Genomic DNA, 23,169 nt, shown 5'->3' with positions numbered 1-23,169 from the left:
AGGGCTGGCACCAGCTTTGAAGGGGTTCTGTGACTTGGTAGGTCACCAGGGTCTTGCCAGGGAGTGATGGGGGTGTGAAGTGGTGCACATTCCAATACTCTGAAATGTTGGCCTAGTCAGCTTACATGCTGCTACAGTGGGACCCAGAGGCATTCCGAGAAAATTGAGATAGTGGCAGTCAGGACATACTTTAAACAAAAGTTCAGGGAGAAGAGCATTTGCAGGAGAGGACCACCTGAGACCTGGCATTTGCCTCACTATGCCAGGCCTGTCAAACCTCACATGGGTTTTTAGTCCCTATTTATTTCATAAGATTTATATACCACTTGGTTGTAAGAGAACACCTTGCAGTACTTTAGCGCCCTCCCCACATGTTGGATGTTCCCCATGACCTGTTTCTATGCAGTGTTGACTACAAAACTTTCTTACTATTTCCTGGGGGAAGGAAGGAAGGAAATCATGAATTCACCTTGACTTTTCTTGCCTAAAGATTTGTGCATACTTGGGTATCTAAGGACCTAAAGATTTGAAACCCAAAATGGAGACATTGAGGAACAAGAGGAAAGTATCATTCACCTGTTTAGGATCCCCAAGGTATTCAAAAGTACATTTATATGTACTTTATACAAGCCTAAAAAGAGTCTCTCCTCTGCATTTTCTTATGTACACATTAGTTGTGAAAAGAAGGTCAAAGGAGATTGAGGCCTTTTTTCTACCCTCTATATCAGTGTTCTCCAAACTTGGGTCTTCAGCTGTTTTCAGACTACAGTTCCCATTATCCCTGACCCCGGTCTTGCTAGCAAGGGTTGATGGGAGTTGTAGTCCAAAAACAGCTGGAGACCCAAGTTTGGGAAACTCTGCTCTAGATTCTGCCAGATGAGAAGACTTGAAGAAGAACCCTCCTGAATTCCTATTTTTGACAACTCTCTAAGAAGGGATATGAGGCCATCAGAAGAAGGGCTTGCCCAGAATACAGTAGGAAAACAATGAAAGAGGCTGGCCTTTCTCAAAACAATTGTTACTAACAAATGCCCAGTTAAGTTCCCAAGCGCTCTCAGACAACTTTGCTCGTGATGAATTTCATGGATTTGCACGGTTTAAATTCACGCTTTCAAACATAAATGAGTATTCCAATTTGGCTGGCAAACACAATTTGTTTCAGCTTTAAAGGTAAATTAGTAATTCAAAAAATGATATGTAAAAGCTTTAAGAGGTCATACTGGAATACACTGAAGCAGAAAATAAGGAATAAATATTTTGTTCTGCTAGTCTCTACATAATAAGGCATGTCTGTTTACCAAACTGGTTCTTCAATCCTTTTGTGATAAACATGTTCTGAAAATAAATTGGGACTATAGATAGTATATCACATATTCTTCTCATGCTATTGTGTTTCATTACATCAGGGCAAGTCAGCCCCAATGAGCACAACGAGGCTTACATCTGAGTAAAATTGTATTGGATTCTGCTGCTAGTGCATCTCCTGAAAAAGACAGTGGCACAGCCAGGCTTCGGGGAATCGGCTCACTCCTCTCCCCCCTCTTTGGCAATAGATAAGCAGAACAAAGAGAAAGAAGTCTTCTTACCAGTTAGAACTTTAATGATCACAGCAAGAGAACAAAGAATCCATTTCCTAGGAATGAAGTTGCTCCCAATTAAGGATCCCACCCACTTCCTCCCTAGTCATTCACATCACTCCCGCATCTTGTAACCTGATCTCACAACCACTGTACTTTCTGTGCTGCCACCTTATCTGCTCTTCTTGACCTTGGGCTGAGTGGCTGGACACTTTCCAGCGACAGTGAGTATGTTAACTCTCTCTCTCTCCCAGTTCTCCTCCTCCTAGCTGTTCCCCATTCAGTACTTCCCAGCTTCTGCCTTCTGAACTATGTCCCTCTGCAAACCACTGTTCCAAATCTATACTGCCCTGGGGAGATTCAGGATCCAGATCTGGAGCAGGGGGAGGGGGAGGCTCCCACCATTCCTCCTCAGAGCAGCCTTTCTCAGCATGGTCCCTGACAGTCATAGAAAAGAAGAAGAGGAGGAGGAGGAGGAGGAGGAGGAGGATGAGTTGTTTGGACGATATCCTGCCTTTCACACCCCTTAAGGAGTCTCAAAGCGGCTAACATTCTCCTTTCCCTTCCTCCCCTACAACAAACACTCTGTGAGGTGAGTGAGGCTGAGAGACTAGCCCAGAGAAGTGTGACTAGCCCAAGGTCACCCAGCAGCTGCATGTGGAGGAGCGGAGATGCGAACCCGGTTCACCAGATTACGATTCCACCACTCTTAACAACTACACCAGTTTGGGACATAAGCGGGAGGGGAGACCCTATCATTATTTCAAGTCAGCTGAAGGAGTGAGAACTTTAAAAGAGCTTCCAAATGAAGGTCTTTTTTAAAACAAAACAAAACAAAACAAAACAAACCACACTCCTCTTTCAGTTGATGCAAGCCATTGTTTCAGTGAAAACATGGGGACTCGATGTGAAAATGTTTTAACATAATCCAAAAAACGGCACAACATTTCTCTGGAGCCTTGACTCATTTATTTCTAGCCTGGTCTAAATTAGCCAATTAAACATTTCAGAAATATCATTGTTTGGCCCACAAACTATGTGGACTGAATTGTTTGAATAGCTGGAATCCATAAACCCACCTATGTAACATAAGACACGAGTCATGTTTTTACCTATCCTTTTTATGGGATTAACAGGGAACTGGCAAAAAAAATGGTGATGTTGATAGGAGTTTCCAGCTGGGGTTGATTAAAGGCTGCAGACTAATGCAGTAATGCTTTGTGCTAGCACAACAGTTTAACTCAAGAGTGCTCACACAATGCAAATCCTCCCCACCGTCTGCCCGTCGAGCTGTGGCATAAAGGAAGAAGCTAATTTTGTTGTGATCTTGACCTTTGAGCTGATGCGTCCCCAAATTAATTCTCGGGCAGACGCAGGGTCCTTTGCCTTGGTAAACATGACCAATATTTGGTCAGTCACTTAGCCTGAAATGCGCAGCTCGGCGTGGTGTGGGTAACATGTTCTTAGCAGTGCGTACAAAGACCTAGAACTTATTTCATCAGGCAGTTTGAAGAAAGTTTTCTTCCTTGATTTTTACGGTTCATTTTAACTGATCTTATCGCTAACTTATCATACTATATTTAGAGCCCATGATGTTAAATGTTTTAGCTGTTACATTGCTTTAATAGACTTGCATGTTATATACTGTATTTTAATTACGGATGTTTAAATTTGGTTGTCTTACCAATGTATTTTCATATAGGATAGCTATATTTTTGTAATTGGTTTTCTTCTTGTTATTTTGCTGCCATCTCTTATCTGTTTGTGAACTGCTTTGATATGACTTCTTGAAATAAAAGCTGTATAACATATTTTTAATGATAAATAACTGTGTTGTTGAAATAAATTATATTAAATAATAACTAAGGCTTCAATCTTAAGCATGCTTCATACCACTGAACCTGGTGGGATGGACTTCTGGATAGACATGAGGACTGCATTCCAGTGAGTTGCAACAATGGCTTCTTAATGTTTCGTCATTGTGTCAAATACTTCACTACAGAGATGAACAGAAACTCCATTTGTTGTATCGACTACTGGACTGTGACAATAGTTTCACAGCATTTGCAGGTGTAGGAGGGTGTGTGGATTGTTTGTGTTTGTTTGTTTGTTTGCTTGTGTTTTTAATGTAGCCACATGTAAACTAAAGGATTGGTTCAGCTGAAACACCAAACCATACTTTGGACTGACTTGTAGTCATGTTTTTATTCCAGCTAACCCAAGAATCCCACCCCCCATAGATCCCTGAATGCTATCACAAGCACTAGCCTCAGAATACATGCGCAAAGAAGGGAAATTACATATCCCAGAGTTGTTCGCAACTGGACTTAACTGTCAGGGGTCCTTTACCTTTATCATTTATGTTGAGACTTTGGACAGAACAACCGATTTTTCCCAAACTTGGGGCTCCAGCTGTTGTTGGACTACAACTCCCATCATCCCTTGCTAGCAGGACCAGTGGTCAGGGATGATGGGAGTTGTATTCAAAAAACAGCCAGAGACCCAAGTTTGGGAAACCCTGTGTTAGATTTTGGCCAAAGTTCTATTTAGTCCAGAACTCTGCCACTCACACTGGTGAACCAGTTGCCCCAAGAAAGCTCATAAGCACAGCAAGGTGGCCATTCTCTGTTTGTTCTTGACACCTAGCAGTTAGCATCACTCATACTTTTTCTTCAGTGGGGGAGGAGAGTCAAGATGGTGATGTGAGCAGCAGTTTCTACCTTTTGCTCCACTGTTTTTTGTTTTTTTAAAATTTTTAACTTTTGCTGCTGACCATTTTAACTGTATTAGCTGTTCCACCTACTCCTATTTACTCTCATTTGTTGAGGTCCTTACCCCCAAGGAAGATAGTCTCCCTACTTAATTCTGGCTAAAAGTAATGACCTTGTCCCATTTGTTTCAGTGGAACTTAACAGCAACTGTTCTCTGGATTGGAATTCAGTTGTTTTAGGTTTAGGAGATGCAAAATATAGGTCACCAACTTGATCGTTCTTTCAACTCTGATGGCTTCTTGTTTGGCTTCTGTGGGTTCTTTTGGCTTGACCGCAGCTGTGTCTTGGACAATGACAGACATATGCAACACATAGAAACATGAGAACTATCCTCCTGCTCCAAATAAATGTTTAAGGCCACATTTTAACAAAGGAAATAAAATAATATGTTTTGGGATCCATCCATTTCACATTTTGTTTGTCCTTTGCTCTTGAGAAGATACTAAAATTGCATTTGAATGTTTCTTGTGAAACTCAAAGCTGAGATTCTCAAGATTTCAGGCAGCAGCTGAAAACATTGAAAAAGGCTGTATAAACCCAGAGCAAACCCAGCATTTTGTCGCTGATTAGGTAGGTAGGTAGGTAGGTAGGTAAAGATATAAAAATCTACCTACTTCCAGTTCAGGCCCCTTTTGCAGCGTTGTGCCAGTAATGCCATCCCATTTCCTCAGTAATGCACATTTTAAAAATATTCCTCTCCAAAATATTTTAAATACATATTTAAATTTGTAGTTCTATATGTTGAAGCTGCTAGGAACTATGTCAGAATATTTGGGAAATGCAAAATCTGGTGGATATCCTACCTAATTACAGAGCAATCCAAACCCCTCATAGATGGGCAGGCTCCAGCCTCTCGCCCATGCTGGTAGCAGAAGAGACTCAAGCATGGAGGAGGGAAGAGGAGAGGCCAGCAGCAGGTGCTGAGGAGGAGCACCAGAGAGAGGGAAGGAAGGAGGGGGCGATGGAGGGAAGAAGAGGTCACTCTTCCCCCTTTTTCTCTACTGCCACTCATGCCAGGTTCCTTTGTCAGCCACACCAACAGCAATACAGTCGCCATTGTGGGCCTGCTGGGCTGGAATATGGGGAAAAGACAGAGCCGTCTTTCCCACTGGTGTTAGTGGTTCGTTGCACCAGGGCGCCGGCCTCTCAGGGGCGCCCTAGCAAGTGGGGGAGCTGCGCGGCTTTGCCGGCAGCCTCCCCTTTCCCTGCATGCCCACCAGCTGTGCCCCACCAACTGTATGGCTGGCGGGTCTGCAGCTTGCTCCCAGTCGTTGTCATCCTTCTGCTTCATGGGAAAAGGCGGTGCGCAGCCTTCCTGGGCTGCCTTTTCGGGCGCCCCAACGCCAGAGAGCATGTCCGCCAGCACATTTTCCTGCTTGATCGCCGCTGGATTGGGGTGGTGGGGAAGGCAGAGGACATTTTCCACTGCCCCCTCCCTTGTTTTGGAGTTGCCAGGGGGGCGCCAGAGAGATCTTTCCACCACAGCACCAGATATGCTTAAAACGGCCCTGGGAAAAGACACGCCCATTTGAAGTCCAAATGTGACAGGGGACATTTTGTCCAAAAACAGGGTAATTCCATTTTTGTAGGGACAGGGGGCAACCCTATTTCCAACTCTACATTTCTGTAATTTTAAGTTTGAACAGAAGGTGGGGAAGAAGGGAGGGATAGAGAGGAGAAGCAGGTGTTACAGAGAAGAAGAGAAGAAGAAGAGTTTGGATTTGATATCCTGCTTTATCACTACCCGAAGGAGTCTCAAAGCGGCTAATATTCTCCTTTCCCTTCTTCCCTCACAACAAACACCCTGTGAGGTGAGTGGGGCTGAGAGACTTCAGAGGAGTGTGACTGGCCCACGGTCGCCCAGCAGCTGCATGTGGAGGAGTGGGGAAGCGAACCCGGTTCACCAGATTACAAGTCTACCACTCTTAACCACTACACCACACTATAGATCCATATATTTGATGTAGCCTCATCCTTCTATGCAGGGGAAGAGTGGGTTTTAGGCAGGGCTTTTTTTCAGGGGAAACTCACAGGAACTCACTTCTGGCACCTCTCAGGTGGGCTCCATTGCCATTCTAAGAGAATGAGGGAGGCATTCATGGTGAGTTCTGACACCTCTTTTTCTTATAAAAATAGCGCTGGTTTTAGGGAGGCGTTGGGAATCTTTTTGAAGTTCCAGCGTGGCATTAAAAACTAAGCTAAACTAAAAAAAGCTCCTTATAGATATGCTACATTGCTATTTCCCCAACACTGCACCCAATTGTTCAAAAACAGTTTCAAGCAATTTAACTTCCCATTGAACCTCCTAAATTACTGATATTAAGCACTTGGTTTCACAACAAACTTAATGAATAGTTCTGACAATCTACGAGTATGGCCACTGGAAGCACACGGGCCAGATGGAATCACAGATTACAGAATTTTCCAATTGGCCTGCAATTTTCTGGCACCTGGTGCTTCATTGCTTTGATATTATGTATTATAGTTAGAACGGCAACCTCTCCTGACAGCTGAATCTAGACTTGAAAAGCTCAATTTTGAAAAGAGAAAAAGCTGCCCACAACCGTTCTGATTCCCAAGCACAGTTGATCTTTGAGAATGGGAGTCAGCCAGGCTTTAGGGGATTCAAATTAGTCCTTTGGGTGGCTTTGCCTTCTGCCTTCAAGCATCTTAGGGAAGGAAGATTAAACCGAGACCAAATATTAGAGGGGCTGGGGGTAAAAAGAAGGAAACATACCTGTGAAAAGGAAGAGAAGAGGAAAATTAAAGAAGGGAAATGGAGCTTTCCTCTAGCTTGTGAAGGCTGCAGCTTTCTAATTGCAAATCTGAAGTGATCTGAAATCCCAAGGAACAGTGAGATGTGGACTGAAATGCAGATATCACTTGAAAACTGGGTGCCCTAGTGCTAAACCATATAACATAGTGCTTGATCTGGTTCAGAATTTGCTACAAACCATCATCTTGAGCTTCAGCTGCCTAAGATGCGCAACTTCAGAGCCCAATTGCTTGTTATGTTAACATACTTTGAAAGCATCATGCTTACACTGGCCCCTTCCTTTCTGAAATAGCGTGATTTGCGGAGCTCCTAGACCCTACCCATATTGCATGCATGACCTAATCAGGACCCTATGTCTGCAAACAGTGCCTTCTAGGGCAAATAACAGCCAGGGATCCATGATTTTATTATATATATTTTTAAAAGCATTTCTATGGTGCAAATTCACCAGTGAAACCAATTCAGCATTCCTGCTGATGCAATTTAAACCCCTGTATCCACAAAGATAACTGGAGATGCAATGTCATGATGTTAAGACTAATATAACCAAATGCAGCACATTAAGCTTGCACTGTGGTCAGCCATTCAAGTCAAAGCAGGGGGGGGGGGGGGACAAGAGGTTTACAGCCCTGCTACAATCTATTGGTAGGTCACATGTTTTTAGGTCTGCTCTTGTCAAGGATCTACAAGAATTTCAGCTCTCTCTGTGTCTGTCTGTCTGTCTGTCTGTCTGTCTCTCTCTCTCTCTCTCCCTCTCTCTCTCTCTCTCTCTCACACACACACACAGACAAACCACCTTGCACTTGCTAAAGCATATTAGGGATGAAAAAATGTAAAATGACCCCCCAAAAACAAACAAACAAGGAAGCAAGCTTTTGAAAAGCCTAACACATTGCCACCATCCCTCCCATCATAGATTTTAGGTACATTTATCACCATTTTATTTTTCCGGCTGGCTCAGAATATTATATTCCACAGAATTCAGGACTCAGCTATACAGCTGCAAATAAAACGTTTTTAAGTGTGTTTTAAGTGCAATATACAATGTGACGCCAGATGACGAGCCTTATGGAAAATTCGATGTATTTTTTAAAGCACTTTCAGAAAGGTTTTTTATATGTGTGTAGATTCCACCTTGATAAAATGCAATATAAGAAATAACAGAAGCAATAAAAATGCAATTAAAAATCAATGTGATTTTTTTCATGCAGAACACATAGATTCAGCTTATGGACAATGGGTAGTCCACAGCATAAGGTTTGGGAACCTCTGCTCTTAGCACCCAAGTGTGAGAGTCACTGGTATTGAGCTCAGACCAAAGCCCATTGCACTTTAACAGCTCATCTACAAATCACTTGAGAAAGAGAGTGTGGATTTGAGCTGGCTTAATGCCGCTGAAGTCAGTAAGACCAAATCATCCTCAGCCTGAGTACTGTGGCCTTGGTGGTTTCTCGCGTACTTTATTCCCAGGGTGCCACAAGTGCAGATGGAGATTCCCACAAGCGGCAGCTCCACTCATCCCTATCCATTATCCGGAAAGAGCAGGTGCTTGAAAAATGAACAAGCAGGCACCCAACACACTTATAGCTCTTCATGCGCTTTTGGGGGGTAAATAACAGATTGCCTCTATTACTCCTGACCTTACATTTCTTTGTCAAATGTATCAATCACTTCTCTCTAACCTTTAATGGGAAAGGCTAAAGTTGTTTACTGCGGCGGTTCACGTGTGCGCAACCGGCAAGGACACTGCCTGCCTTCGGTGCCATTCCAAGGAGTGGGCGTTTTTATCTTGCAACTAACTATATTTGTCCTTATACATAAACGGGTGCTTGTATTCATGTATGTACAAGTGTGTGTGTGTGTGTGTGTGTGTGTGAGAGAGAGAGAGAGAGAGAGAGAGAGAGAGAGAGAGATTTCGCAAGGAGGTCAGACATTGCCAGGAAGGTTAAATGAAAAAGTCAGCAGTATTTGGCAGAGATTTATGTGGAAAACGGATACAGGTCTGTCGAGCTCTCAGCCTGATTAAATAAAGGGTGCCCTGGGAATAGAACACAACTATGTGCATACTCTGGTAAATGAAAGTACTGCATTAGAATGCAGCTTTAGGGTCTAATTTAAAAATATAATTCATACCCGAGCAGAAGCCTTTAAAATATTGGCAGATGTCTTTATACTGTTATTTTATACAGAGGACAAAGTGGATTAAAGATAAATGTAATCCAAATAATGGTGCTGTTTCATTATTTTCACTTCTGTTTTATTTCCTTTAAAGAAATGTAATTTAGAGAGGAATATATATTCTGGGAGATCCTCTTAAATGGAGGAAGAGGAAAGCATTTGCCCGCAAACGGATGTCACAGCTTGGAAGCAAGCAATAGTACCAAGTCCAGGACTACTTCCCACAGCCTAGGCGAAGTTAATAATGTGGCCTTTTGCAAAAAGAAAAGGAAAGAGAAAAAAGGGCACTTACATAATTGGGAACTTGAATTTTATTCCCAATCACATTGTTTTGTCAGGGTGATTAGGCTCAATTAATTACTCTCCACTCAAAAGTTCCCTGCTTTTATTGTTATCTACTGACGAAGGACAGAGGGCACAGTACTTGCTTCTGTTATACTTTTTAATTTCTCCCCACTGATAATCAGGCTGCTGGTGGAAAGTATTTTCATTTTTATTTAATTACTGTCACTACCCCTGTTTCTGGTATGGCATAAAGCTCAAATGCAGCAAAACATCATAGAATGCATTTTACCCATTAACATAGTTCATCTTATGGATTCCTTTTTATTAATACAATTGTTGCCAGCAGTGCTCTTTTTCTTGAAAAAGTGGTGCCGGAAACTCACCATGAACACCTCGCTCATTTTCTGGTGCCCACCTAAAAGGTGCTGGAACTGAGTTCCAGCTGGGAGAAAAAAAGCTCACTAAAAGTTATTAGTGAGCAATCTGAAGCCGTAAAACAGGCCTTTCTGGTAGGACCATCACTAAAATCTGAGTTGCTCAGATACTGAGATGGATGTCAATTTTTCTTTAAATGTTCAGGTTTTTCTTTACATATTCAAGTTTCTCATGAATTTAATTATTGTGCAAAAAACAAACAAACCAGTGGCTTGTTTCCAACTAAGCCATATTCACAATAAACCTATTGAAGTTGATGGACATGGTAAAGGAAGTAATCCAAAGTATGGGCACCTAGCATAACTAAAGGTAAAGGGACCCCTGACCATTAGGTCCAGTCGTGACTGACTCTGGGGTTGTGGCACTCATCTTGCTTTACTGGCTGAGGGAGCCGGCGTACAGCTTCTGGGTCATGTGGCCAGCATGACTAAGCTGCTTCTGGCGAACCAGAGCAGTGCACGGAAACACCGTTTACCTTCCCGCCGGAGTGGTACTTATTTATCTACTTGCACTTTGACGTGCTTTTGAACTGCTAGGTTGGCAGGAGCAGGGACTGAGCAACGGGAGCTCAGTTCGAACCGCCGACCTTCTGATTGGCAGCTCCTAGGCTCTGTAGTTTAACCCACAGCGCCACCCGTGTCCTCTAATGCTGTCTTAAATTAAGCCAGAGCATAGTATGCCAGATCCAAACTCTGTTCAATAGTGGGAGTACTGTCCGTTTAGCTGGCCTAAACCTGGCAAAAGGCAGACAAGCGTTTGAAATAGAGTTTGACTTGTTGGGGTTTTATTTTTTTGCCAGTGTAAGGTTTACTAGGCTGTCAGGTTGCTTCACTGAGCTGAATGGAGTTAAAGGACTCTCCAAATGTCCCTATTTTCCAGGGACGACCCTGATTTAGAGAAGTTGTTCCAGTTACTGATTTAATCCTGGAATGTTCTGCTTTTCTTTAGGCTGTCCCTATTTTTACTGGAGAAATGTTGGAGGGTATGGCGTTATCCAACGCCCGAGCCGTCTGAAGGCAATCCTGTACAGGGAAGGTTTTTAAAAAACGTTTAATGTTTTATTATGTTTGTATATATATTGGAAGCTGCCCAGAGTGGCTAGGGCAACCCAGTAAGATGTGGGTGGTATAAAGAGTAAAATTATCATTATGGAATGGGACGTCCTTATTTTCATCAGGGAAATGTTGGTGGGTATGAGTTAGGATCCAGCATAAGTCCTGCCTGCCCAGTACTGCCTTTAGTTTAGGGATCAACAACCTGTTTTTTTGTTTAAATTTTTATTAAATTTTATTAAATTTACATTTAACACAATATACATTTACACAATACCCATATACAACACACTACCTTATTTTCATAACATAAAACATACCTACATTACTCTATGTAATACCTACCTATACTATACATATCAACATACCTACACACCTACCCCACACGGACACCCACCAAGTGACTTGACTTTCAGCCATTCTCGTTATGCTACTTTATTTTTCCAACTAGCTTAAATGCATTTCATTATTTCTTTTTTTTAAAATAATATTTATTACTTTTCCAACAATTTAGACACTACAAATACAATACAATACAATACAAAAACACTACTTAACACTAACACTAACACATTAAACACATTAAACTAACAAAACAAAACAAAAACAGTTTAAAACACATCAAATAATTTCAATATCTTATCTTTCATTCACTTATTTCAATGACCTCCTCACACCTCCCTTTTTGTATTACACTTCTGTTAATTGTTTCAGCAATTCCTTTCCATCTTCCTCTGCTTTCTATCCTTTAATTATCTTAACAGATTCTAACCTTATTTTTCCCTTTAATACTCTATTAATCTATTTGTACTTAATTCCTTATAACATTTCTGCTAAAGCCATATAACTTCATTCCAACATTTTTCTAACATTCATTAATTTTACAATATTTCTGTAAATAGTCTTTAAACTTTTTCCAGTCTCCTTCCACGACTCTTCTCCCTGGTCTCAGATTCTGCCAGTCATTTCCACCAATTCCATATAGTCCATCAACTTCATCTGCCATTCTTCCCGGGTGGGTAAGTCTTGTGTCTTCCAATACTTCGCGATGAGTATTCTTGCTGCTGTTGTTGCATACATAAAAAAAGTTCTATCCTTCTTTGACACCAATTGGCCGACCATGCCCAGGAGAAAGGCCTCTGGTTTCTTCAGAAAGGTATATTTAAGTACCTTTTTCATTTCGTTATAGATCATCTCCCAGAATGTCTTAATCTATGCTCATGTCCACCAAATGTGAAAGAATGTACCTTCAGTCTCATTACATTTCCAATGTTTGTTGGGCAAATGATAAATTTTTGCAAGCTTGACTGGTGTCATGTACCACCTATAAATCATTTTCATTAAATCTCTTTAATCTCTTCTTCTATCTTGACTATACTCTCCTTTCACTCTAATCATTTTCTGGATTCACTCAATATCTGTCAGAAATTCTTCTTTTTCCACATAAATTTTGATGTATTTCTTAAAGACAGCCCACTTCTTATTCACTTTTTGTACCATATCTCCTCTTATCTTCCCTGTTAGTTTGGCAATATGGAAGTATTCCATCATTTTAGATAACCAGTCTGTTTTAGTGGGGACGCTGCTGCTTTTCCAATTTTTGGCGATCAATAACCTTGCCGCCGTAGTTGCATACATAAATAATGGTCGGACTGTTCTTTTTATTTCCTCTGACATGATACCTAGGAGAAAGGATTCTGGTTTTTTAAAAATGAAAATCTAAACATCTTTTTCAGTTTGTTAAATATATTTTCCCAGAATCCCACTATCTCTTTGCACTCCCACCACATATGTAGAAAGGTTCCTGCCGCGTTGTTGCATCTCCAACAGACATCACTACAGTTTTTATACATTTTTGGCAGTCTGAACAGGGTCAGGTACCATCTGTATTGCATTTTCATTACATTCTCTCTTAAATTATAGCATGCCGTAAATTTGATATCTCTTTTCCACAGCTGTTCCCATTGGCTTATCATTATATTTTCCCCTAAATCCTGGGCCCACTTTACCATGATCAACAACCTGTTTTTTTGATGAGGGCCACATTCCATCTGAGGTGATCTATCATGGCACTGGGTGGAACCAAATCTGATAATGGACAAAGCCAGAGGTAAAAGTGGATTAACTAACCTGAAATAGGTACTGCCCTGCTTCAGTTTTCATTCTAGCATTTCTAGTCCTGCACAGATCTACTCAGAAGTAAGCTCTGCTGCGTTTGAGGGGAATACTTTGAAATAAGTATACAGAAGTGTTGTTGTTTTTTAATAGTACAAAGAAACCAGTATGACTTCTGTTCTGAAACAGGATTGAAAGCAATTACTTTATTGTGCTACAGACAGAGCAGATGCCTGCCAGTTTGTTCTTAGATAGCCGGCAAAAAAAGTTAAAAATAAAAATAATTTTTAATCAAATAAAATACTGCCACCTTCCAAGTTCTGAAAGTATATCAAAAAGTGGGAGGATGACACTTTTAACAGCCAGAGGAAATAAATAGAAAGGAAGTCTGCCAAGGTGGAAAAATGAAGCAGCTTTAGGAGTTTCAAGGGGCCACATAAAATGAGAATGGGCCCACAAGCAGCCCACCTGGTCTCTAGCTCTTATAGAATCAGATATATCAAGCAAAGAGTCCATGAAATCATGCCAGCTCACCCAGTCATTGCTAGAGATTGAAACAAGCTTTCCTCCTTATTTCATGTAGCCTTACTGCCACCCATGCCTTCCAGCATTCCTTTTCTGCTAGATAGAGTATATGTTTGTGAAAATCATGTGACACTGAACGTATTCCTAGTGTTGGGGCTTACCTGGTGCCTCTTCTTGTTTTCACTTACCACTGCACGATCCGCTCTAATTGAAAACTTGATCCAATAACTTTGCTTGGGAACTACTTCTCAGGATTTTGAAAACGCTGGAAGGGAAGAGGTTTACGTGCAAATGAAAATGTTGCACTTTATGGCAGCCTTCTCAGCAATGAGATTGGCTAAAGGGTTAACTTTGCTCCTTTTTTTGCCCCATTTGAAAAGGCCTTGCAGGTGCCCAACCATCACAATAAAGGATGGATTTGAATTAACACAACCCAGTCACTGTTGTTTTTCAGAAACAGTTGCAGCTAGGCAGCTGAATTTGCATGGGCAACAATTCCTGTTTCTGCTACGCAAATTACAAAGGGGCACCACTCAGATGTGGCAGACATCTCTATTAGCATGCCTTTCTATATTTTCAGAAATAATTTGAACTGCTTAAAAGATAAGCCCATTGAAAACAAAGGCCATATAAACTCCAGCTGCCTCTGTTTATTAGCGTCAGCTCACAATCCCTGTTTTGTTCCTTATTTGCCCTTTAACAAGATCTGGGATGTGCTCTTTAGCACTATGTTAATGTGTACTAGACTTATGAACACAGGAAACTGCCTTATACGGAGTCAGTCCATTGGTCCATACTGGCTACATAAGATTGGCAGTAGCTCACCAAAGTTTCAGACAGGAGTCTGTCTCGGACCTACCTGGAGATGCTGGGGATTGAACCTGGGAACGTGTGAATGTAGTCGTGCCCCGGGATTCATCCTTCTCCCAAGGATCCCTGGAATTCAAATGTATGATAGGGTGGAGGAGATATGCCATGAAATCTAGTGCACAGTATGTATGGCATAGACAGAGAATGCCAGTAACATACACAAACAATGGCCCAATACATTTTGTAGGGGTGTGTGAGAGAGACTGCTCTGTGCTGGGGCTGCACAAAAAGGCAATTTGAAGGCTTCCTGAGTCAAACAGTGATGTTGATGAAGCGCCTCAGATCGGATCAGGGTCTCCATGAAACCTTCTGCTGCACTGTTTCCTGTACTCTCTACTTTTGCTACTTTTGCTCCGCCGTTACCTCCCTGTCAATTTGGATATAAAAACGGAACTGGAGGCCCCTCGACTGTCCTCGGGTCCAGTATTGGACCACTTTGACCAAATATCCCCAGCCGATGTGGACAGACTCCTCCGAGCTGGAAAGCCCACCACCTGTCCTCTTGACCCGTGCCCGTCCTAGCTGATTAGAGCATGTCCAGACGAGGTGCGGGGCCCCCTAGGGGATATCATCAATTTGTCCCTTGGCACCGGTACATTCCCAGGGGAATTGAAGGAGGCAGTGATGTGCTCGGTCTTAAAGAAAACATCATTAGATCCTTTAGATTGATCCAATTACCACCCGGTTTCGAATCTTCCGTTCCTGGGTAAGGTGATTGAGAGAGCGGTTGCTAAACAACGTGGTGGGATTCTGGATGAAACATTGGCTCTGGATCCATTCCAATTCGGCTTCCGCACTGGTCATGGGACCAAGACGGCTCCGGTTGTCCTAACAGATGATCTCCGCAGGCAGCTGGATCGAGGCAAGTCGGCGCTTCTGATTCTTTTAGACCTGTCAGCAGCCTTTGACATGGTCGATCACAAACTTCTGGACCACCGCCTTGCTGACGTGGGGATCCAGGGCACAGTCCTTCAATGGCTGCACACGTTTCTCTCTGGTCAGGGACAGAGGGTGGTGCTTGAGGGAGAACTGTCATCACGCCACTCCTTGGTGTATGGAGTGCTGCAGGGTCTGATACTCTCCCCAATGCTTTTCAACATCTTTATGCGCCCCCTTGCCCAGCTTGTCCAGAGTTTTGGTTTGGGCTGCCATCGGTATCCTGATGACACCCAACTGTATCTGTTGATGGACGGCCATCCTGACTTGGCCCCAGACACACTGATAAGATGTTTGGAAGCTGTGGCTGGATGGTTACATGCGAGCCAGTTGAAGTTAAATCCTTCAAATACAGAGGTCCTTTGGCTGGGTCGGGATGATACAGGATTGGGGGGCTAACTCCCATCTCTTGCGGAAGAGCAATTAGTACCAGCACTGTCTGTTAAGAGTTTGGGTATAATCTTCAACACCTCCCTTTCTATGGAGGCACAGATTGTGGCTATAACAAAAGCGGCATTTTTTCATCTCCACCAAGCTAAGCAGTTGGCTCCTTACCTTTCTTGCCCTGACCTAGCCACTGTGATCCACGCGACAGTCACCTCCAGTCTTGATTATTGTAACTCACTCTACGTGGGGCTGCCCTTGAGACTGACCCAGAAACTCTAGCGGGTGCAGAATGCTGTGGTGAGACTCCTTATGGGGTCCTCGCCGCGGGATCAAATTCACCCGTTGCTATACCAGTTGCACTGGCTCCTGGTGGAGTCCAGGATCAGGTTTAAGGTGCTGGTTTTAACCTTTAAATCCCTATATGGCCTAGGACCCTCGTACCTACGGGACCGCCTCTCCTGGTATGTCCCATGGAGGACCTTACAGTCTTCAAATAAAAACATCTTGGAGATCCCGGGCCACAGGGAGGTTAGGCTGGCCTCAACCAGAGCCAGGGTTTTTTCGGCCATGTCCCTGATCTGGTGGAACGCTCTGTCACAAGAGACTAGGGCCCTGCGGGACTTGAGATCTTTCTGCAGGGCCTGCAAGACAGAGCTGTTCCACCAGGCCTTTGGCCAAGGCACAGTCTGACCCCCCCCCCCCTTCTGTAATCCTCATAGAACTCTAGCCCAATGGTTGGCATTAATTTGATTCTGAATTGATTTTAGAATGTATTTTAATTAATTGACTGTGATTTTATGTAAACTGTGCCATTTTTACTGTTATTAGCCACTCTGAGCCCGGCTTTGGCTGGGGAGGGTGGGATATAATTATTATTATTATTAGTAGTAGTAGTATTAGGATTATTCTTTTCTTTTCTTGCAGAGCTATGGGCTTGTAGTAAGGAAACTCCATAGCAAAACTACAGTGAATGGAAAAGTAGAAGGTATTGGAAAAGAGAGACACAGAGTGACAAGAATCCTTAGGATACCCAGTGCTATTTTTTCTAGAAAAAAAAGAGGTGCTGGAATTTACCACGAACGCCTCTTAGAATGTCAATGGCGCTCACCTGGGAGGTGCCAGAACTGAGTTCCGGTGAATTTCGGCTGAAAAGAAGTCCTGAGGACCTCCAGTCTAAATTCTGCCTGTGGAGCATTGAAGAGCTCTGGGTGTTTGTTTGTCTATTAAAGCTGAATAGTGGATGATTGGGGAATTAGATTTTAAAACATTAATTGATACTTTTAACTTTTTTTAAAAAAAAATTTTTTTAAGTTAAAAGTATCAATTAATGTTTTAAAATCTACCCACTGGGAAAAAGAAAACTCCTCTGGAACTCATCAACATTGCACAGGTAGTTTTTAGGACAGCCTCACCTTGCAATGCCTCTCCCAACACAAGCAAGCTCTAAGAAAGCCAAACCAGCCTATATAAAGCTGCTAGTTGTTTTTTTTAACACACACACACACACACACACACACACACACACACACACACACTAATAAGCCCCTCTTGGCCACCTCTTGATTATTTTAAGGTAAGAAACAGTGAGAGACAAATGCCACCACACCCTCCAAAAGTATGAAGCTAATACAGTATGATCTTAGAGTTTTAGTTGGCCTGGTAAAGGTATTGATCTAATATGGATTATGGAAGAGAGTAAATCCCATTCACTTCACACATAAAAGCCCCTAAATGTTTTTGTTAAATAGTGGGTAGACATAGTAGACGACACAGCGATTCTTCCAAAGCAGCTCTTTATTTGTAAGCTGGAACAGAACTGAACAGCAAACAGCTCAGCCGGCCTGCTTTTATAGGCAGCCGGCTGTCAACATTGTAGCAACAACAACCCAGGGTTTCCCGCCTAAAATAACTGACGTGGACCTGAGTGAAAACTACATACACAATACTCCTGGTGGCCAGGGTGAGAACTTCAATACATAACAGTTTTTGTCTGCCATTCAGCAGGCTTCATCAGCTGGAGGGGCTTCTGTGCCTGCAAATTTGTTCTACTTCTTCCAGAAAGGCAGGGGAAGCACATTACAGCCATTTTAAGGTTCCCCATTGTAGTGAAGGGGGAACACATAGCTTTGTCTTAAACCGAATAGCTAGGAATGTGAATCACAGGTTGAAGCAGACAGAGCACACCGAAGCATATTGGATATTCTTTGCTGCCTGCATCAAAGGGCAATACAGTGGTACCTTGGGTTACTAACACCTCGGGTTACAAACACTTCAGGTTACAGACTCCGCTAACCCGGAAGTAGTATCTCGGGTTAAGAACTTTACCTCAGGATGAGAACAGAAATCACGTACTGGCAGCGCGGCGGCAGCGGGAGGCCCCATTAGCTAAAGTGGTACCTCAGGTTAAGAACGGTTTCAGGTTAAGAACGGACCTCCGGAATGAATTAAGTTCGTAAGAGGTACCACTGTATAGGGAATAACCAGGGGGATGCTGCCAGCCCACTGCCTTCCAGTATCCACCACCTGAGGTAGCTGCCTCACTCTGCCTGTCGGTGGGGCCAGCCCTGATGTATACACATCACCTCTCCCTGCATCCGGACTATAAATGTTGCCCATTTCTTTACCACATTGGTGGGTCTTGTCTACCTGTTGTGCAATGTATTCCCCTGTTTGTCAATAACCTGTCCTGCTCTCACTTCCGCAGGGTGTAAAAGGTAAAGGACCCCTGGGCGGTTAAGTCTAGTCAAAGGTGACTATGGGGTGGTGGCGCTCATCTTGCATTCAGGCCAAGGGAGTTGGTGTTTGTCCACAGACAGCTTTCTGGGTCATGCAGCCAGTGTGACTAAACCACTTCTGGTGCAATGGGATACCGTTACAGAAGCCAGAGCATCCTGCTGCAGCAGTACCTATTTATTTACTTGCACTGGTGTGCTTTCAAACTGCTAGGTTGGCAGGAGCTGGGACAGAGCAATGGGAGCGCACTCTGTCGTGGGGATTCGAACCGCCAACCTTCTGTTGTTTTTTTTTATAAGATATTTATTAAGATTTTCAAAATATTACAAAACAAAAAGAAAAAAGAAAAAAATACAAAATAAAAATGGTTAAAAACAGCACAATCTTTCCATTACTTATTTTTCATTAGCTTGTTTCCCGGACCTCCTCACGCCTCCCTTTTTTGTATTCCAGTTCAGTTTGTTGGTTCAGCAAATCCTTACCCTCTTTGTTTATCCTAGTCTTTAATCTTAAAATATTGTAACGTTAAATTTTTACCTATAAATAATCCATTTTTCATATTCCCTTAAAATATTACAGCTGAAAACCACTTAATTTCTATCCAACATCATTCTACGAACCGCCAACCTTCTGATCTGCAAGGTGTGGGTGATATCCAGTGGTGCCCACCTACTTGTGTGGTGGACATTAGCTTAAGCTACAGGACTTCTGGTTTCTCTTCTTCAGCCTCTCTGCACACACCCCAAAATCTGTGCCGGAGGATGCAGGGGAGACGAGAGGAGAGGAGAGGAGAGGGGAAAGATGCCCTTTTGTGCAAGCAAAAAGGGCTGTTGCTTATGGGAATGCATTAACATGATTGCATCTCTTCACTGAAACGTGAATGCAGAGAGCAAACCTTTTAAAATAGCAGCATCTTATTAAATGAGATTTACCAATGAGCGCAAGGCACCACAAGCTCTATATGTAATCTCTGGAATGTCCCTTTGATTTTGTTTTAGTCGGCAACAGTCTGCCTTGTCAGGCAGGAGGAATTATTCTTAGACTAATAATGAAAAGTATGCTCACTTGGATTGGAGCAGCACTCTTCGTAACGAAAATACGAATGCCTTCTATATATTTTTTCCAGCCTTTGGCACATCCCTTAAGTCAATCGGAGTTCAGGACTCTTCAAAGATAAAACCAGTGCTTATTACAGTGTTTAACCACCCGTCCACTATGTAGAAAGTTTGATAATATTGTTCTAATTAAACACCATTTATTGACGTTCACCTTCATTAAGCCAAATTAGTTCCCTTGGAAACATGCCAATAAATCAGCAGTTCCAATTAAGCATATTCTGTTCAAGCGGAGTATTCTGTCTTTCCAGAGCCAGTGACGTTAATGCTCACAGTATCCAATGAAGCCAGTGACGAACATGGAAAACTTGGCATGTACACAGCAGTCGAGGTGCCTGATATTGCAGGATTTACAGACACACTAATTGACGGAGGCTCCCAAAACTCATTATGTGGTAGGTTAAGTGTTATCACTTGGATTATTATGATTTATATTTAAAAAAAACCATGAAGGTTAATCACAACAAAGGCCTTAACCCTATCTTTAAATCAGACTTGACCCAAGGAAAGAAACTATTTCACCCAGATATGTTAAACCAATGGTTTTCAAATGCTATACTCTGCACATGAATTTGTCTGCTTGAGCATCTGTGACATGTTGCAGGAGAAACTCTGGCATACGTGTCGAGGACAGGGCTTTTTTTCAGTTGCAGCTCACCCGAATTCAGTTCCAGCTTCTCTCAGGTGGCTGCCATTGCCATTATAAGAGAACAAGGGAGGTGTTCATGGTGAGTTCTGGCACCACTTTTTCTAGAAAAATAGCACCAGGGCACCAGTGCAGGTCTTCATTTTCACTCTCCCTGGTTCTTTTACCTTCACTTTTTCTTCCTTTAACACCTTTCCTCTCTCATCCTCTTCCTTTCTATTCCCATTTTCAGTCATCATCATAACCAACTTCTTAATTTCGTCTGGTCCTTCTCCTCAGAGGAGGGAGACATCCTCTTCTCCCTTCCCTTAATCTCCGTGTCTCCTGGCCATCTTTACTCAGCATGCAAGTAGTTGCTGGTGCTGAGATTGAGTCAATCAAAAGGCTAGAAGTCACTGAGCAGGATGTAGCCGTAAAGCCCACTGGTAGGTCCACTGTTTGAGAAACACTGTTCTGGCCAAAGCGCAATATTTTTGTTGTTGTTTAGTCATTTAGTCGTGTCTGACTCTTCATGACCCCATGGACCAGAGCACGCCAGGCATTCCTGCCTTCCACTGCCTTCCTGCAGTTTGGTCAAACTCATGCTGGTGGCTTCAAAAACACTGTCCAACCATCTCGTCCTCTGTCGTCCCCTTCTCCTTGTGCCCTCCATCTTTCCCAACATCAGGGTCTTTTCCAGGGAGTCTTCTCTTCTCATGAGGTGGCCAAAGTATTGGAGCCTCAGCTTCAGGATTTGTCCTTCCAGTGAGCACTCAGGGCTGATTTCCTTCAGAATGGATAGGTTTGATCTTCTTGCAGTCCAATATAACCCCTGGTAAATTTCCAAGCAGGGGTGGCCTTGGCCATTTTGCCGCCTGGGGTGAAATGGGAAGATGCTACCACCTCCATCACCCAAGTCTCACTTACTGGGGTCACGGATGAGATCTCACTGGAAGCTGCTGCACGACCCTTGCAGTGGCGGTAGAGGTGGGTGGGGCATCATCCCATTCCACCGCTCAAAGCAGTTGCTTCAGTCCGCCTCATGGGTGGGCCGGCTCTCTTGCCAAGGTCTGTTTTGTCCAGGCACACTGAATCAACTGTGCACTCTTTCCTTAAGAAAAGTCTTGCTGGTACCCAGATCTCCCTATCCCTAACTGTTAAACTAGGGTAAACAATATGGCCAGTGTGTGTTGGGAACCCTGCTAGGGAGCTGTGTAAAACTTTGTAAATGTGTTACTTACAGTACCACAATCTGGATTAAGTAGTCAAGAGGTCCAAGAAACAAAACACAAAGAACCTGGAATCCTACCACTCCCCCCCCCCCCCAAAAAAAAACACCTCCTCTGAGTTAGAAAACCACCAGTTTAGGGCAATATTTTTGAAGGCTGTCTTCTATTTTCCATGTGTTAAGACAATTTTATATGGTTCGTGTTATGCACATGTTATGTACACGATTCATGGATTATATTCCTGAAGTCCCGATATATTAATGGGTTATTTTCCTGAAATCCTGAATCACGTTGCATGTCAACAACGCTCGTTACACCATAAGGCACAAATGAATTTTTGAAAAGCCGAAAAGCCAAACAGAGGTCTTCTACATAGAGCACCGCGGCGTGTAGCATTCTGCAAGCCCTTCCTTCTGTTTGATAAATGATAAAGCACCATTCTATAACATTCTGGCGTGGTGATTAACCTTCAAACCTCTGGGAATCTCGGCAGGTCCTAGGATTTTATGCAGTGGTTATCAGAATAACTGAAGCAGAGTTCCTGATTGGATTCTAGAAGCAGATAGAGGGGAGTGTGTTCCCTCTGCTCAGTGCATTCAGGAGAGTTTCCATCTTCATTTCAGCAGAGGAAGCTTATACACATGTGCATTTTGTTTCAGGGCCAGGAAGTACTCGTATTAACCACAGTGCATGCAGCTCTCTCAGTAGGGACATGGGTCTATAGACATGAATAAGTGGGGTTATCTTAATAGATGGTCCTGGTTGTTGGCAGGCCCTCAACCCGCCCCCCCACCATGCCATGGGTAGAGTAATTAATAATAATAATAATAATAATAATTTATTTATTTATTTATTTATTTATTTATTTATTTATTTATTATTTATACCCCACCCATCTGGCTGAGTTTCCCCAGCCACTCTTGGCGGCTTCCAATCGAGTGTTAAAAACAATACAGCATTAAATATTAAAAACTTCCCTAAACAGGGCTGCCTTCAGATGTCTTCTAAAAGTCTGGTAGTTGTTGTTCTCTTTGACATCTGGTGGGAGGGCGTTCCACAGGGCGGGTGCCACTACCGAGAAGGCCCTCTGCCTGGTTCCCTGTAACTTGACTTCTCGCAATGAGGAAACCACCAGAAGGCCCTCGGCGCTGGACCTCAGTGTCCGGGCACAACGATGGGGCTGGAGACGCTCCTTCAGGTATATAGGACCAAGGCCATTTAGGGCTTTAAAGGTCAGCACCAACACTTTGAATTGTGCTTGGAAACGTACTGGGAGCCAATGCAGATCTCTCAGGACTGGTGTTATGTGGTCCCGGCCTCGCTCCAGGGTGGCACCACGATTACCCAGGGCTATTGCCCAATTATTTTGGGTGGGGTGATCGTGGGGGGTTTAAAAGTGGCAGCGCAACGTGTGCCAAGCACCTGCTTCGCACTGTCACGCACCTGCCCACCCTCCCTTTAATTTAGGTATGCTCTGGCCTTGCTTTGGACTTTGGTTGGTTGCCCGGGTAGGAATTTTTCCACTTGGCAAATTGGCACTGGCTACTTGGTTTTGTCCTA

The 23,169-nt window shown here is 43.1% G+C and overlaps 1 long non-coding RNA gene across 3 annotated transcripts in view; it reads left to right on the top strand.

Moving 5' to 3' along the window:
* Window positions 1-23,169, top strand: part of LOC308473719 — a 146,773-nt gene that overhangs the window by 34,019 nt on the left and 89,585 nt on the right. For all 3 annotated transcript variants that reach the window (XR_013984242.1, XR_013984243.1, XR_013984244.1), the window contains exon 2: window positions 20,007-20,150. This is a non-coding gene — a long non-coding RNA (uncharacterized lncRNA). The remainder of the gene's footprint in view (window positions 1-20,006; window positions 20,151-23,169) is intronic.

This window comes from Podarcis pityusensis (genome assembly GCF_964106645.2).
Source record: "Podarcis pityusensis genome assembly, chromosome: 3".
NCBI classification, from domain to species: domain Eukaryota; kingdom Metazoa; phylum Chordata; class Lepidosauria; order Squamata; family Lacertidae; genus Podarcis; species Podarcis pityusensis.
This window is presented reverse-complemented; position numbering and strand designations above follow the sequence as displayed.